The following is a 13447-nucleotide window of genomic DNA, read 5'->3' as shown; positions in this document are numbered from 1 at the left end:
TGGAGACCCTGGGCTGGGGGGGCTTGTGGCTCTAGCTTGATGTTTGTATTTGCGCACCTGAGGAACCTGCTGGAAGACGCTGCCTCGTGGGGGCCTGGCGGGCCCACCCCCTGTGGTTCTGACCGTCAGGAGCGTCAGTCTGTGGTGTCTGCAGTTCAGCCTAGCTTTTTATGATTATTTTTGTTATTTTAGAGAGAGCAGGGGACAAGGAGAGGGAGGGAGATCAAGTAGGCTCCAGGCTCAGCACGGAGCCCAACACGGGGCTCGATCCCACAGCCCTGGGATCACGACCTGAGTGGGAGTCAGGAGCCGGAAGCGCCCCGACCGAGCCCGCAGGAGCCGTCCCTGACGGGCTCCGAAGACCCAGGGTTGGCCTGGTCCGCCTGCGGGTCGGGCCCTGCGTGCCCGGTGCCGCTGCCTTGCCCGCGCCGGGGTTACCGCGAGGGGCGCGACGTGCTGCTTTGTCCCTTCCTGCGAAGCCTTTTCTCCGCCCTCCTCCGCCACGTTCCCGCCACCCTGGGGAGACGAGCTGGGCCTCCCGCCCCCTTCGCTCCTGCCTGCCAGGTGCGCTGGGAGAGCCCCAGGTGTCCGTTCGCCCAGGACTTTGAGTCCTTTACCCCGGACGTCCCGGGTAATCCTGTGCTGGAGGCCCCCAGGCTCGGCGTGGGCCCTGTGCTCGCAGAGCAGACACGGGTCTGAAATGTCACGAGGTTTGGTTCCAAGTGGACATTTATAGGGGACCCTGGGTGGCTCATTCGGTGAGCGTCCGAGTCACGGTGTCAGGGTTTGTGGGACCGAGCCCTGTGTCGTGTGCCGAGCGGGGAGCCTGCCTCACGTTCCCCCCCTCGTCTCTCTCTCCCCTTCCCTGGCTCCCTCCCTCTCCCCTGCACATGTGCATGCTCGCTCTCTCAAAACAGAAACAAAAACAAATGGACGTTTGTGTGTAAAACATGAAAAAATAGGTAAAAGGCTGTTGTGACGGCACCTACTGAAGCAGTCGGAACCAGCGGGGCGTCCCGGGGCCTCTCCAGGGAGCACCCGCGGGGCCCCGAGCACTCTCCCCGCGGCGCCCCGTCTCTCTGGGTCTGGGTCCCCTTGTCCGGAGGCCTCCCAGCCGGGGCAGGGAGCCAGCTGGGATGTGGATGTGTCTGAGTTACTTGGAAGCGGGGCTCTGCTGACTTGACGCTTCTCCTTCGTCTTCAGCTGGAGGTTCTGTCTCTCTCCGCCCCCAACCTGTGGGGGAGGGGCTCAGAAGAATTTTCCAGGGGAACTGAGGGCCCGCCTCCGCCCCTGAGCATGAATCTCCTGGTAGCAGCCTTGGAGAGGGGGAGGTGGGCTGGCTGCCTGAGGGCGGTGAGCGGAGAGCCGGCTGAGTGCCCCGTAAAGTGGTCTAGGCCGCCTGCAGCAAGTTCAAGGCCGGCGCCTGTGCCTCGGGTCCTAGCTGCGCGCAGCCGTGGTCCGGGGCAGCAGGGATGGACCACTGCCTGTGGCCTGTGTGCGGTTCGGCCTCAGCCCCGGGTCCTGGCACAGGTGCTTCCGGCCTCTTGCTCGGTTGGCATGGCTGCGGGGGGAGGGGGGAGGTTGATGCTGTTTCCGTGTGTTACTTCTTTACTGCAGACTCTTTCTGTTGCAAATAGTCGTAAATATTGTTACAGTCTTGTCTGCTTCAGCGTTCCCGAGAACACACTCACTCACACACACCCGGGGATTGCGGGCCGAGCGGCGTCGGTGTTTCAGCCCTGGGGCACCGCTCCCTGTCCAGACTGGCACACCTCCATGGCGCCAACGTGGCACGGCGGGGGCTGGCCTCTCCACAGGTGCCCGTGGGGACCCCACGCAGCTCGAGTGTCGTCCGGGTGGCCGTGTTATGGTCCTCGCGGCAGCGGCACGTGCCTTCTTCCGGGACACAGGCCCCGGCTGCCTGACGGGAGGCCTCTGTCCGGGTGGGCGGCCCTGCGCCTGCGCCGCTGCCCCCGGGCTGGGAGAGCAAGGCCCTCCCACCGCCCCCAGACCCAGCTTTGTGACTTCCCTGCGCCGACCCGTGGGGGCCAGTGAGCCTGTCCCCTCCCTCAGGGTGGCCCGTGGCCTCGCCTCCCCTCACCTTTGGGGGCAGCCGCCTGTGCTGTTGTCTCTGCGGAGATGAGCCCCCTCAGCTCACCGTGCCAGTCCGGCGGCCAGTCTCGATTCAGCCGCCGCGAGCAGCAGTGACAGCCAGAGCTGGGGGCTGCTTGTTGTCCCTGCCTCTGGCCCGTGGAGGCATCTCCGACTGGTCCTGCGACCCGAGGGTGTGGACCCAGCTGCCGCCATGTCAGATGGGCAGAGGGGCCTGCTGGGAAGAGTTAGCAGAGGGCGTTCAGGGCACCTGGACCGATGGCGGCTGGGCAGGCAGGGCCTGGGTGGCCAGGTGCGTGGGGCTGAGGCAGCAGCGGCTGGCTTTGGGGCTGTCTGAGTCTTCCTGCCCCCGGGTGCAGAGGGGCGTGGCCGAGAGCCCCCAGGCCTTCTCTGCTCCGTCTAGCGAGCTGATGGCGTTTGCTGATGGCAGGAGCGTTTGCTGATGGCAGGAGCTGTTTTCCCGGACGAGCCTGGCCTAGAGGATGCTCGCGGGCGTGATGGTGGGCGCCAGGGGTGGAGGGCCCTCGGCCCTTCTCTCTTCCTGTCCCCGGAGGCCGCAGCTGGGTTGTTGGGGTCACCTGTCTCTCACGGGCCACCCTGGGGGATGTCGTGGGCACTGCGGCAGCCTGGTGGCAGGTGGGCCCTTGGCGGGCCTGTCTGCTTTAGAGCAGGTGAGAGAAACACAGAGCGTAGGCACCTGGAGGTTCTGTGGCGTGGGCTGATCTGGGACATCTGGCCTGCAGAGCAGCGGGGGGTCTGTGTGGTTCACACATGGCTGTGGTTCGTCGGCCACGGGTCTCTGGTGCTCTGATGGAGCCGCGGAGCGCACCGGGCGCGGCAAGCCCATGGTCTGAGGCCCCTCCTGCCGGAAATGTGCTGATCATCCGTCCGTGCAAGTAGGAGGGTCTGAACATTTGAACGACTTCGGTTCAGTTCCATCGGGGGTCTTCATGCCCTGCACCTGTGTGCCCGCACCTGTGTGCCTGGTACCTGTGTGCCCTGTGTGTGCCCACACCTGTGTGCCCGCACCTGTGTGCCCTGCACCTGTGTGCCCGCACCTGTGTGCCCGGTACCTGTGTGCCCGCACCTGTGTGCCCGGTACCTATGTGCCCTGTGTGTGCCCTGTGCGTGCCTGTGCACCTGTGTGCCCGCACCTGTGTGCCTGGTACCTGTGTGCCCTGTGTGTGCCCGTACCTGTGTGCCTGGTACCTGTGTGCCCTGTGTGTGCCCACACCTGTGTGCCTGCACCTGTGTGCCCATACCTGTGTGCCTTGCACCTGTGTGTCCTGCACCTCTGTGTCCCACACCTGTGTGCCCTGCACCTGTGTCCCTGCACCTGTGTGGCCGGCTCCGCCCTCTGCCAGAACGTGCATTCTGGCTGGGAAGGTGTCATTGGGAGTTTTGGGTTTCACTTTACAGATGCCTCCAGGTGTGGTTTCAGCCGCAGAAGGTTCTGGAAGTGCCCTTTGCCTGCCGTCCAGTCGTTACTCCCCACTCTGCTGAGACTCCTCTGTTGGAGGTCACCCAGGTGTGACCTTTGCCCAGCAGTGCCTGAGAGGCGAGTGGGGGCCGTATGCCAGCTCAGCTTCCTGTCCGAGGCTGGAGGCACGGAGCCCGCAGAGTCCGTGTTGCAGCAGGGGCGGACTGAGTGCGGACCTGGCCTGCGCTCTTGCTCCCGGGGCCCCGAGCTGCAGCGCTGGGTGGAGGGGTCTGCTTGGAGTGGCCGGGCGCGGTGCTGGGGACAGGGCGGCTCCAGAGAGCGAGCACTGTTCTGCTCGACGATGGCTTTCACGGCCTTTGTTCCGACCTGAGGCATCGTGTCTGCCCCGGGAGGCTTCTCGGGAAGTGTTTTTCCCTGGATGGCTGTGACCCCCGCCGTCTCTGCAGGCCCCCCCTGTGGCTCCACCCGGCTTCCCCACCTCCAGTCCCCACGTTCATGGAGTGTACGGTCAGCCCCCGTCCCGCAGTCCCCTCTCCCTTGATGGGGGGTTTTGCACGCTCCTGAGCTGTGGTCCACGATCTTCTGGAGACGCCGCCGCGGGCCCCTTGCGCTTCCTCCGTCTGTAACGTGTGGAGTGCAGTGGAAGGATCGTGGACTTCGGCTGAGAGTCTGGCAGCGGAGCCTTACCCTTTATGTGTAAGATGGGGCTGAGAAGCTCCCCGTGGAGATGCCTGCGCCCTGGTGCCCGCAGTGCTGCCAACACCGCTCGTCCTGCGTGCTCCCGCCGCCTGTCTCCCCCCAGCCGGCCCCCCCCCCCCGCTTCCGGGTTCACTCGGGGCCGCCTTCCTCCCCGGAGAGGCCCCGAGAGACCTCCTCAGACCTTCGTCTCGCTGCGTCTCCGTGTCTCGTGTATCTCCTTCCGTTCTCTTGGGACTCCTGCGTCCTTCCTGTCCGTCTTTCCTGTCTGTGACGGGCCTGCTCTGGTTCAGGCCTTTATTGTCTCTGCCTCCGTGTCTCCCTCTCTCACACCCTGTGCCCTGGCAGGAGGTGAGTCAAAGTGAAACACAGTGCTGCCTCGACGCGAACAGTTCCTGCTCCTTCCAGGCCAGAGGTCAGACTCCTGGCATTTAATGCCTTTCGTGATCGGCTTCTGATTACTTGTTCATCCTTTTGCTCCATCCAGACAGAGGGACGTACTGATCCTGGGCTGTTGATTATTAATCTCTGCCTAATACTTGTGAATAGTAACTCTTAAAACGTGCCGGCACACACAAGACGGCCTGACGGGACCGCACAGATAGCACGGCGCAGCTGGCACGGAAGCTGAGTAGCAACAGCTAACATAGACCACATTTTCCTCCTGCAATGTGTCTTTCCTCCCATTTTCTTTGATCTCGGTGCCCCAGGAGGCCTGTGGTGCCCAGCGTTCTGGGGGCAGCGCCCCGTACACAGGTTGATCACAGGCCAAGGTGCCGGCAGTGCTGGCTCACCCCTGTTGTCCTGGCATAATTATTCATATTTGATTCTTACTAATCATGCCCCCAAGTGTCTGCTGTCATCCGGGTGTCACGGGGTCGCCCAGCCTCTGCATGCTGGAGAACATCTCCGTCCTTTGTGCCTGTGCTGGAAGGCACGCACGGTGGCACGGCCCGAGCAGCGGCTCCTCAGACTGGCCTGGAGCCCTGGCCTCTTGCCCGTGTCCCTTGGCAGGTGTGGGCTTTCGTATCGCTAGTTACCGTTTTGGCGCCTTGTCTGTGCAGCCGTAGTGGAGGGAGTTGGGGATGCAGAGGTGGGTAAGCTAGAGCCCCCGTCCCTAGGGAGCCTGCGGTCAGGGCGCGGACGGACCTGGACCCAGATCGAGCTGGCGCTGGCAAGAATGGAAGCGAGCGCCCGAGGAGGGAGGGGTGATCGCTCTGGTGTGGTGGGGTTCACGCGGGCAGGCTGGGCGTGGGGGCGGGAGCCCGGGAATGGGTTTCAGGGATCAGCCCCGGACCGCTGACGGGCACCAAGCATAGCCCGCGTTCCAGCACCTGCTGGCACCAGGGCGGGCCCGGCGCGATGACGCACGTGGGCTGTCCCCCTCGGGCCAGCATGGGGGCTGCCCAGCACTTCGCGACCGTCCCCAGGTCTTTCTCTCATCTACGTCTGAGCCTGCCTTCTGGGCATTTATATGTGAAATTATATGCAGGGGACGATGGGATTATGTTGCTTTCCCTTTGTAATTACACTGCATACTTATCTAAAATTAATTGAGCTTATCACTGACAAGACTGTCTTCAGCCTTTCTGTGGGCTGTCTCTAGCTCCCACCTGGTGGATTCCTCAGACTTGTGGGACGTTTGGGAGCGTGCCCTCTGGCCGTCAGAGCTGCAGAGAGAGGGAGAGAGTGGGAGTTCCTTGGCAGAGCTGGGGGAGGGCACCCACCGCTCTCTCCTGCCTTTCCCTGAGGGCGTTTGGCCCCCGGGACTTCTCCAGAGTGCGGGGCCTGCGCCACAGGGAGCAGGGGCAGCAGGGCTGGCGGACTGGAAGAGGCCATGAAAATCCCCGGGTCCTCAGCAAACACATCCACGTGCGGAGAAGCTCTCCCAGTGGCCTCTGTGTGGCCGCCCCCTTGACACGAAAGTGCTGTGTCACCCGAACCACTGTACTTGTGGACCCCGGGCTTGTTCTTGACCTTGACCTTAAGAAACGGAGTAACTTGCTGCAAGGTGCTCTTACTGGCAGAAGGGGGGAGCTGAATCTCGTCACGGACCAAGTGTGTGTGTGCGTGTGTGTGTACACGTCAGTGCAGGAGTTAATAGGAGGCTGAGCGTCTGTCTCCAGTGGGGCTGCTGGGAAGCAGAGACGAAAACCTCCAGCTTCTAATTTGCTTGAAAGGATTTAGATTTTTGACATGAAATAGCCGTGGCCTTTCCTTTACCAGCGTGCCGCACCCTGGCTGCGGACTCAGTGGTGTCGAAGGGGGAACGGGCCTCGGGGGCCTTGTGAAGTGACAGCAGGGACCCGGCCCTCCTTCAAGGCTGGGGGGGGCTCTGGCCACAGGACACACGCCTCAGTCGCACTTTGCTTCTCCTTGTCGTAGACCTTGAAACGCCAGTTTTTCCGTAAACATTTTTGGGTGTATTTGATTTCCTGTCGGTAACCAGTGGATGGAACTGGAATCAAGTCCGTTCTCTGCTATTAGACATTGAGGTCACATGTTCTGAATTTAGAAATTACGCTGCAGTGACCAACTTTATGCATAAATCTTTATTTGCATTTTATTAAAAAATTTTTTTTAATGTTTTATTTATTTTTGATACGGAGAGAGACAGAGCATGAGAGGGGGAGGGGCAGAGAGAGAAGGAGACACAGAATCGGAAGCAGCTCCAGGCTCTGAGCTAGTGGTCAGCACAGAGCCCGACGCGGGGCTTGAACCCACGGACGTGGGATCTGACCTGAGCCCCCAGGCGCCCCTGTATCTGCAGTTCGGATGACCTTTTCGGGCCAGGCTCCCAGAATTGGCATTTTGGCAGAGAGGCCGTGGGGCAGTCTCCATCAGGCCGGGCGTGAGCCGGCGACACGCAGTCACAGAGTTGCCTTCGACCCTGCCTGCGTGGTGACGGCTGCAGCGGTGCCCGAGCCCCGTGGATGCCCGGGGCCCCCGCACGGATGGCTCCGTGGGCGTCACTCGGCCCTGGCAGCCTGCGGGGGGCGTGGGGCGATAGCGTCTCTTGGGCCCGCCCGGTTTTCAGTTGGTGTAATGAAGGTGGGGGGTCTCTGGGAGGCTCTCGCTGCCCCCCGACTCTCCTGCTCTCTGCGAGCTGTGGGGTGCCTTCCGAATTCAGGTCTTTCCTTCCCCAGCTCTGCTCAGGAGTCTACATGCCAGAGTCCACAAGGATTCCCCTGCAACTCAGCCTCCGGCATCCACCTTCCTTCGAAGGCGGCTGGGGGGCTCAGTAGCCTTTAAAGACCCCTTCTCAAAAGCTCTTGTAACACATCTTTAGTGGGTACAGCTCCCCTGCCGCACGGCTCACCGCTGAAGTGGGCGGCGCAGTGGGCTTGGCGTGCTCATGGAGCGGGGTCACTGTCACGGCGGGGCACGCTGGGGCCGGGGAGAAGCCCTGTGCCCGTCAGCCGCCATCTCCTGCCCTCGGCCCCCGCAGCCGCTGGTCCGCGCGCTCTCCACGGACTTGCCTGCTTGGGCATTTCGTAGACGACGTAGGAGGGCTGGACAGCACGGTGGCACCGAAGCGGTGTGTGTTCAGGGGAGATTGTCCTTGAGTTCTGAGCTCGCTCTTGTCCAGGCCAGCGGTCCGTGGGGCGCTCCTCTCTCGTGGCACTGGGCAGCGGCCACAACTCCCGTCAGCGGGGTCCACGGACGGCCATTCTGTCCCTCACTTTCTGCGCAGAGTCGGGCAGTTCCGGGAGACAGTCGGCGCCCTGCTGCGGGTGGGCCTTGTGTTGGCTGGTGTGGCTGCACCGCAGGCTGACGTGGGCGGCCGGGCACGTCAAGGTGGCCGGGCTAAGCGGTGGTGCGCGGCACTTTCGATGATCGGCTCACGGGGCCGTAGCCCCGTCGTGGGTGGAGGAGGAGGTGTGAGCGGGGCCGCGTGGCGTGTTGCCGTTTGAGAACGGCTTCTTTTATTAGGCGCACTGCTCTCCAGGTGCTTCCTTGCTCTGGGGGGTTTCTTCGGCAGCTGTGGCCCACTGCGTGGACAGGCCACGTTTTCTTCGTCCGTGGGTGTTTGGAGTGTGTGTGCACTTTGGCTGTTACGGTCCTGCTCCCGTGAGTGTTCACGATCCCGTTTCTGTGTGCCTGTGTCCTCCTTTCTCTTGGGGACGCAGCTGGAGCGGGACCGCCGGCTCCTGTGGTGACTCAGTGGTTGACATGGGAGGGGCTCCCGTTTTCCCGTGTTGTTCCCTGTGGCATCTGAGTGGGCGTGGCTGGCGTCTTACTGTGGCTGTCCTTTTCCAGTGAGTGATGATTTTGAGCACCTTTTTTTTCTCTTTTCAAGTTTATTTATTTTGAGAGACGGAGAGAGCATACACAAGTAGGGGAGGGACAGAGAGAGAGAGAGAGAGAGAGAGAGAGAGAGAGAGAGAGAGAGAGAGAGAATCCCAAGCAGGCTCTGTGCTGGTGATCGCATGATCCTGGAACCATGACCTGAGCCGAAATCAAATGTCTGACGCCTCACTGAGCCAGCCGGGCGCCCCTGAGCACCTCTTCATGTGCCTTTTGGCTGTTTGTATGTCTTCCTTGAAGAAATATCTATATTAAATATTTTGCTCCACTTTCTGTTAGGTCATATGTGTTTTTATTGATATCCAAGACTTGACACTGAATCTCCACTCTTGCATGTTGGCTTTTTGAAGGTCAGGCTGGGGGGACAGCAGGGAGGTGGCGGGCTTTGGGCCAGTCGGGCTGTTCCTGCGGCAGGGGCCCCGCCCACGCTGGGTGTGGCGTGTCTGGCGCAGCCATGCAGGCAGGCCCGAGTCCCGGTCACACACCTGCGGTGAGGTGCTCGTGGGTGAGTGCATTGCCTGCGTTCCTGCAGGGCGGCCTCGAGCCATTCCAGATGCTTCCCCTGCTGATTTGTGGGAGGAGAAACCGCGGGCAGGGGGCAGTTGGCAGTGAGGCCATGCTGAGCTGTTCAGTGGGTCTGCCCTTGAACTTGGCAGATGGGAGGGCCAAGGAGGAGCAGGACAGGCACCCTGGGAGAGGCCTGGCTGAGAGCGTGACTTCTGCCTTCGTAGGACGTGCTTTCCCCTTCGCTGAGGCGAATTACAGAAACAAGGGGAAAGAATGCTGTGTCCACACAGCTGTAGGAAGCCAGCAAAACCAGGCTCAGAGCGAGCGAATGGCCAGAGGCAAACGTTTGCTGTAAACGCACACACGCAGGGCCCCCTTCTGGTTCCCGCGCGGCCGTGTCTTCCAGCGAGCGGACGCTGCCTGGAAATCGGGCCCGAGGCCTCGCGGGGAGGAGTCCCGTCTGGCCCGGGAGCTGGGGCGCCTGTGAGTTAGGCCGACAGCGGGGCGCACTCTCCGCCCGTTGCTGTAACTTGGATGCGGGTGTGCGAGGCGGTCAGTGGGGGCGCGGACGGCGGTTCCTCGGAGGCGTGGCCAGTCCAGCCCCTCTGGCTTTGGGAAGGGCTGCTTGGAAAGCATGTGATGAGCTTCGTTTTTAGAACTGCGCTGCTATCTTACTTGAATGGACTTAACTGTTAGTCGTGGTGCAGTGTCTAGGATAAAAAGGCACCTCTGTTTTAGTTTTTCAGTCTTTTTTTTTTTTTAAGCATTTCTGTTTTGGGGGGTGTGAAATGGAGCGGCTCAGCCAGAGTCTAGAACGCAGCGACCTGCGTGTATTTGCCTGTAAAAGTGGCTTGCAGGCTTTTCTGTCTGTGGGCAGAGGGCACCGTGGGGGTGGCCTCTCCCTGTCTCCTCCGGGGCTCTCAGGACCGTGGCCACACTCTACCTCTTGATAAAAGAAAGTACCAGGAGGGCACTTTCTAAATACTGTGCCAATTGTGCAGATTTTCACAGTTGAGCCGTATTTATTGCCTTTCTGCTCTGGCAGTAGAGGGCTTGGCGTCCGGCCCCCTCCCCTCAGGGTAGTTAATGTCACAGTTTCTGGGAAATTGGGATTCATTGTGCTGTTCTGACTGTGACTCGTGTTCCCGACTGAGCCGTGAGGACCCGTGGTGTGGAACTTTCTGTTTTATCCGGAGGCTGTTAATCTGGGGGGTGGGGGGAGCCCTGACCACCTCCTGTGCCCGGGGAGCAACCTGCCAGCTTTCAGCCGCCACCCAGCCCTTTCTGGGGGTTCCGGATCGCGATTGGCTGCCCCCTGAGGCCGCTTGTCCTCCCCTCTCCAGGCGGTGGCAAGCTCCTACCCTCGCCTCCTTTCCGTTTTTCAGATTCTGGTCACCATTTCTGGTCTTCTCTGTCTCCTGCTTCGTGCCCTGGTCCATGTAAACTTATTCCTTTACCGTCGTGCTGGTGCGTTCTGGGGAGGGGGGCGGAGATAAGTCCACCAGGTTTTAACGTGGCTGCAAGGTGCCTCTCAAACAGCAGCCCCCTGGGAGTCTTTCCCGATGTCTCCCTTCTGCCGAGAGGAGGCTCCCTCTGCCTCGGCGTCCCGCGTCACCACGCACCTGTGTCGGGGAGCACCCTTTACCGCTCGCATCAGTGATTTCTTCCTCTCTCTCTGCTTGCCCATGCGCCCCTGGAGGGTGGGAGCAGGGTCTGACCGTACCCTCTGGGCCAGCTCAGCTCCCCGTTGGTGGTAAGCGGCGATCGATGTCCACTGGGTAGATAAGTGTGTGTGACAGACTGCGAGTAGGGCAGTGTTTCAATGGCGTTGGCCCCAGAGGCATCTTAGACAAAGTGGGTGCTCGATAATGGTTGATCAGGGGGGCTGATTTATGAAGCCCTCCCGGACCGTGGCTTTTAGGAACAAGAAATGTGCTTTACACACCCTTTTGCTGGTCACTGCTCAGCCTTTAGATTAGATTCACATTTAAGTTTAAGCGATTGTAATGTACATGCATTTCTTATTCCTTTTTTAATTGTTTGTTCATTTATTTTGAGAGAGAGAGAGAGAGAGAGAGAGAGAGAAACCCAAGCAGGTTCTGTACTATTGGTGCAGAGCCAACATAGGGCTCTGTCCCATGAACCCTGAGATCATGACCTGAGCTAAAATCAAGAGATGGACACTTAAGTGACTGAGCCACCCAGGCACCCCGGTATCTAATTTTTATTCAGTGTTTCTCCCAGCTTTTATTTCCATAAAAAGTTTTTTAAAAATTAGAATTAAACCTAGTTTGAAAAAAGACGAGTGTGAAAAAATAGCTTAGATTCTGGCTTTTCTGAAAAAGGTGGTTATAGTTATGAGTTCTTTGCATGTACCATTTAGTGACAGATTTCTGGTTCAGGCGCAGATGTGATACTTTGCATCCCGCTAGGATGAATGAATCCCGCCTGCCGTGGTTCGGTTTGGGTCCACACGGCGTGCTGCGTGATTGCATCGGAAGCATGCAGACTGAGCCTCTCACGTCTGTGGGGCGCCACCATGTAGCGTCGCCCATGTAACGTCTCTGTGCTTTGTGAAAATTCTGTGACTTAAGTGGGGCTGTTATTTTTAATTTGTTCCATGTTTCAGAGGAAGAAATTGGAGCTCGAGAGCGCAGGGGTGCTCTCTGAAGCCACACTGATTCTTGCTGGCGGTGCTGGGCTTGGAGCCCACGTCCACTGAGTCCACGGTCACTGTTTGTTCTTACGTACTTCTCTGCTAGCCGGCTGCTTCTTCCGGTCACGGGACGTCTGCTGAGGCAGATTTCTAAGTGGGAATCTTACTGAGAAGTAAAGCCTTACTGTACAGATGAACATGGAATTATGATATTGGTGTTTCCGTAAGAATATTACAAAATTTTAATTTTCAGAAAACAAATTGACTGTTGTGGAAGGAAGACATGCTCTTTATTTCCCATTCCCTTTCTGCTTATTAAAATTGTTCTTACATTTTAGTTTTCTCTGTTAGAGGATTAGTAGTTTTATAATTTGATTCCAAGAAGTACAGGGATAGAAAGCTAACAGGAAAGCCATACACAAGCTTCAAACCGGAGATGCAGGAAGTTGAAATAAAGAGCAGGGCAGTACTTGCCATGCAAGTACTAATCACGGGAAACGAATTTGCTTATAATAATACCAGAAATCAAACACCCAGAAAGAGAGACAAAAAGGAATGTTTCATGATGATAAAAGGTTCGACTTATTAAGTCGCTACATCTTTTCTAAATGTATGTGCACCTAATACTATCGCTTCATAATACACGAAGTAGGAACTGACAGAAACGAAGCGAGGGAGAAACAAGTTCACTGTCAAAGGCACAAGTTTTAGCAGCCCTCCCTGAGTCATTGGGAGAACAGGTGAATTAAAACGTCAGCAAAGAGGTGGAAGATATATACCACTGTCCGCCGACTGGATATGTTGCTGTAGGCACCACACGTGGGTGACCACACGTTCCCACTAAAGAATGCACATTCTTCCCAAGGACGCATGGCACGTTGGCCAGACACACCGCATGCTCTACCCAAACAAGTCTTGATAAATATTGAAGGATGTAAGCAACACCAAGTTCATCTGACCAGAAGCTTTAATTTAGAAATCATTGTAACAATAACCTGCCCAGGAAATCCTCAAATATTTGGAAATTTGTCAACATACTTCAGATTAACTCTAGATCAAAGAAATCACAAGGAAAATGAGAATTGTTTGAATTGAATGATAATAACAGTGCACATGAAAATCTGGGTGTTGCTAGTAGAACAGTGCTTGGAGGGAAGTTTGGTCTTTAAACGCTCATCTTAGAAAAGAATAAAGGTTTCAAATCAGTTATTAAAGCTTCCACTTTAAGAAGATAGGAGAAGAGGAGGAAATTAAACAGCACCAAGTAAAAGAAGAAAAATAAGGGGTGTCTGGGCGGCTCAGTTGGTTGAGAGTCTGACTTCGGCTCAGGTCATGATCTCACAGTTCGTGAGTTCGAGCTCCGTCTCTGGCCCTGTGCTGACAGCTCAGAGCCTGGAGCTGCTTCGGGTTCTGTGTCTCCCCCTCTTTCTGTCCCTCCCCTGCTTGCACTCTCTCTCTGTCTCTCAAAAAATAAACATTAAAAAAATAAGGGAAATAAAATGGGTAGAAATCAATAAATTGGAAGATGGTTAAACGAGCAAGAATCAAGAAAATCTGAAGTTAGGGTTTTTTTAAAAGATCAATAAAAACTTCATTAGACCTAATCAGTGGAAAGAAGAGGAGACACAAATTACCAGTGTCACATTGTACTGAAAGGAGAAGCATCACTACGGACCCTACAGACATTAAGAAGATAAAAAGGGCGTATTCTTTGCAACTTTATGCCA

The sequence above is a fragment of the Suricata suricatta genome, chromosome 10 (assembly GCF_006229205.1).
Source record: "Suricata suricatta isolate VVHF042 chromosome 10, meerkat_22Aug2017_6uvM2_HiC, whole genome shotgun sequence".
Taxonomy (NCBI): domain Eukaryota; kingdom Metazoa; phylum Chordata; class Mammalia; order Carnivora; family Herpestidae; genus Suricata; species Suricata suricatta.
The sequence above is the reverse complement of the archived record's forward strand: the minus strand, read 5'-3'. Positions refer to the sequence as shown.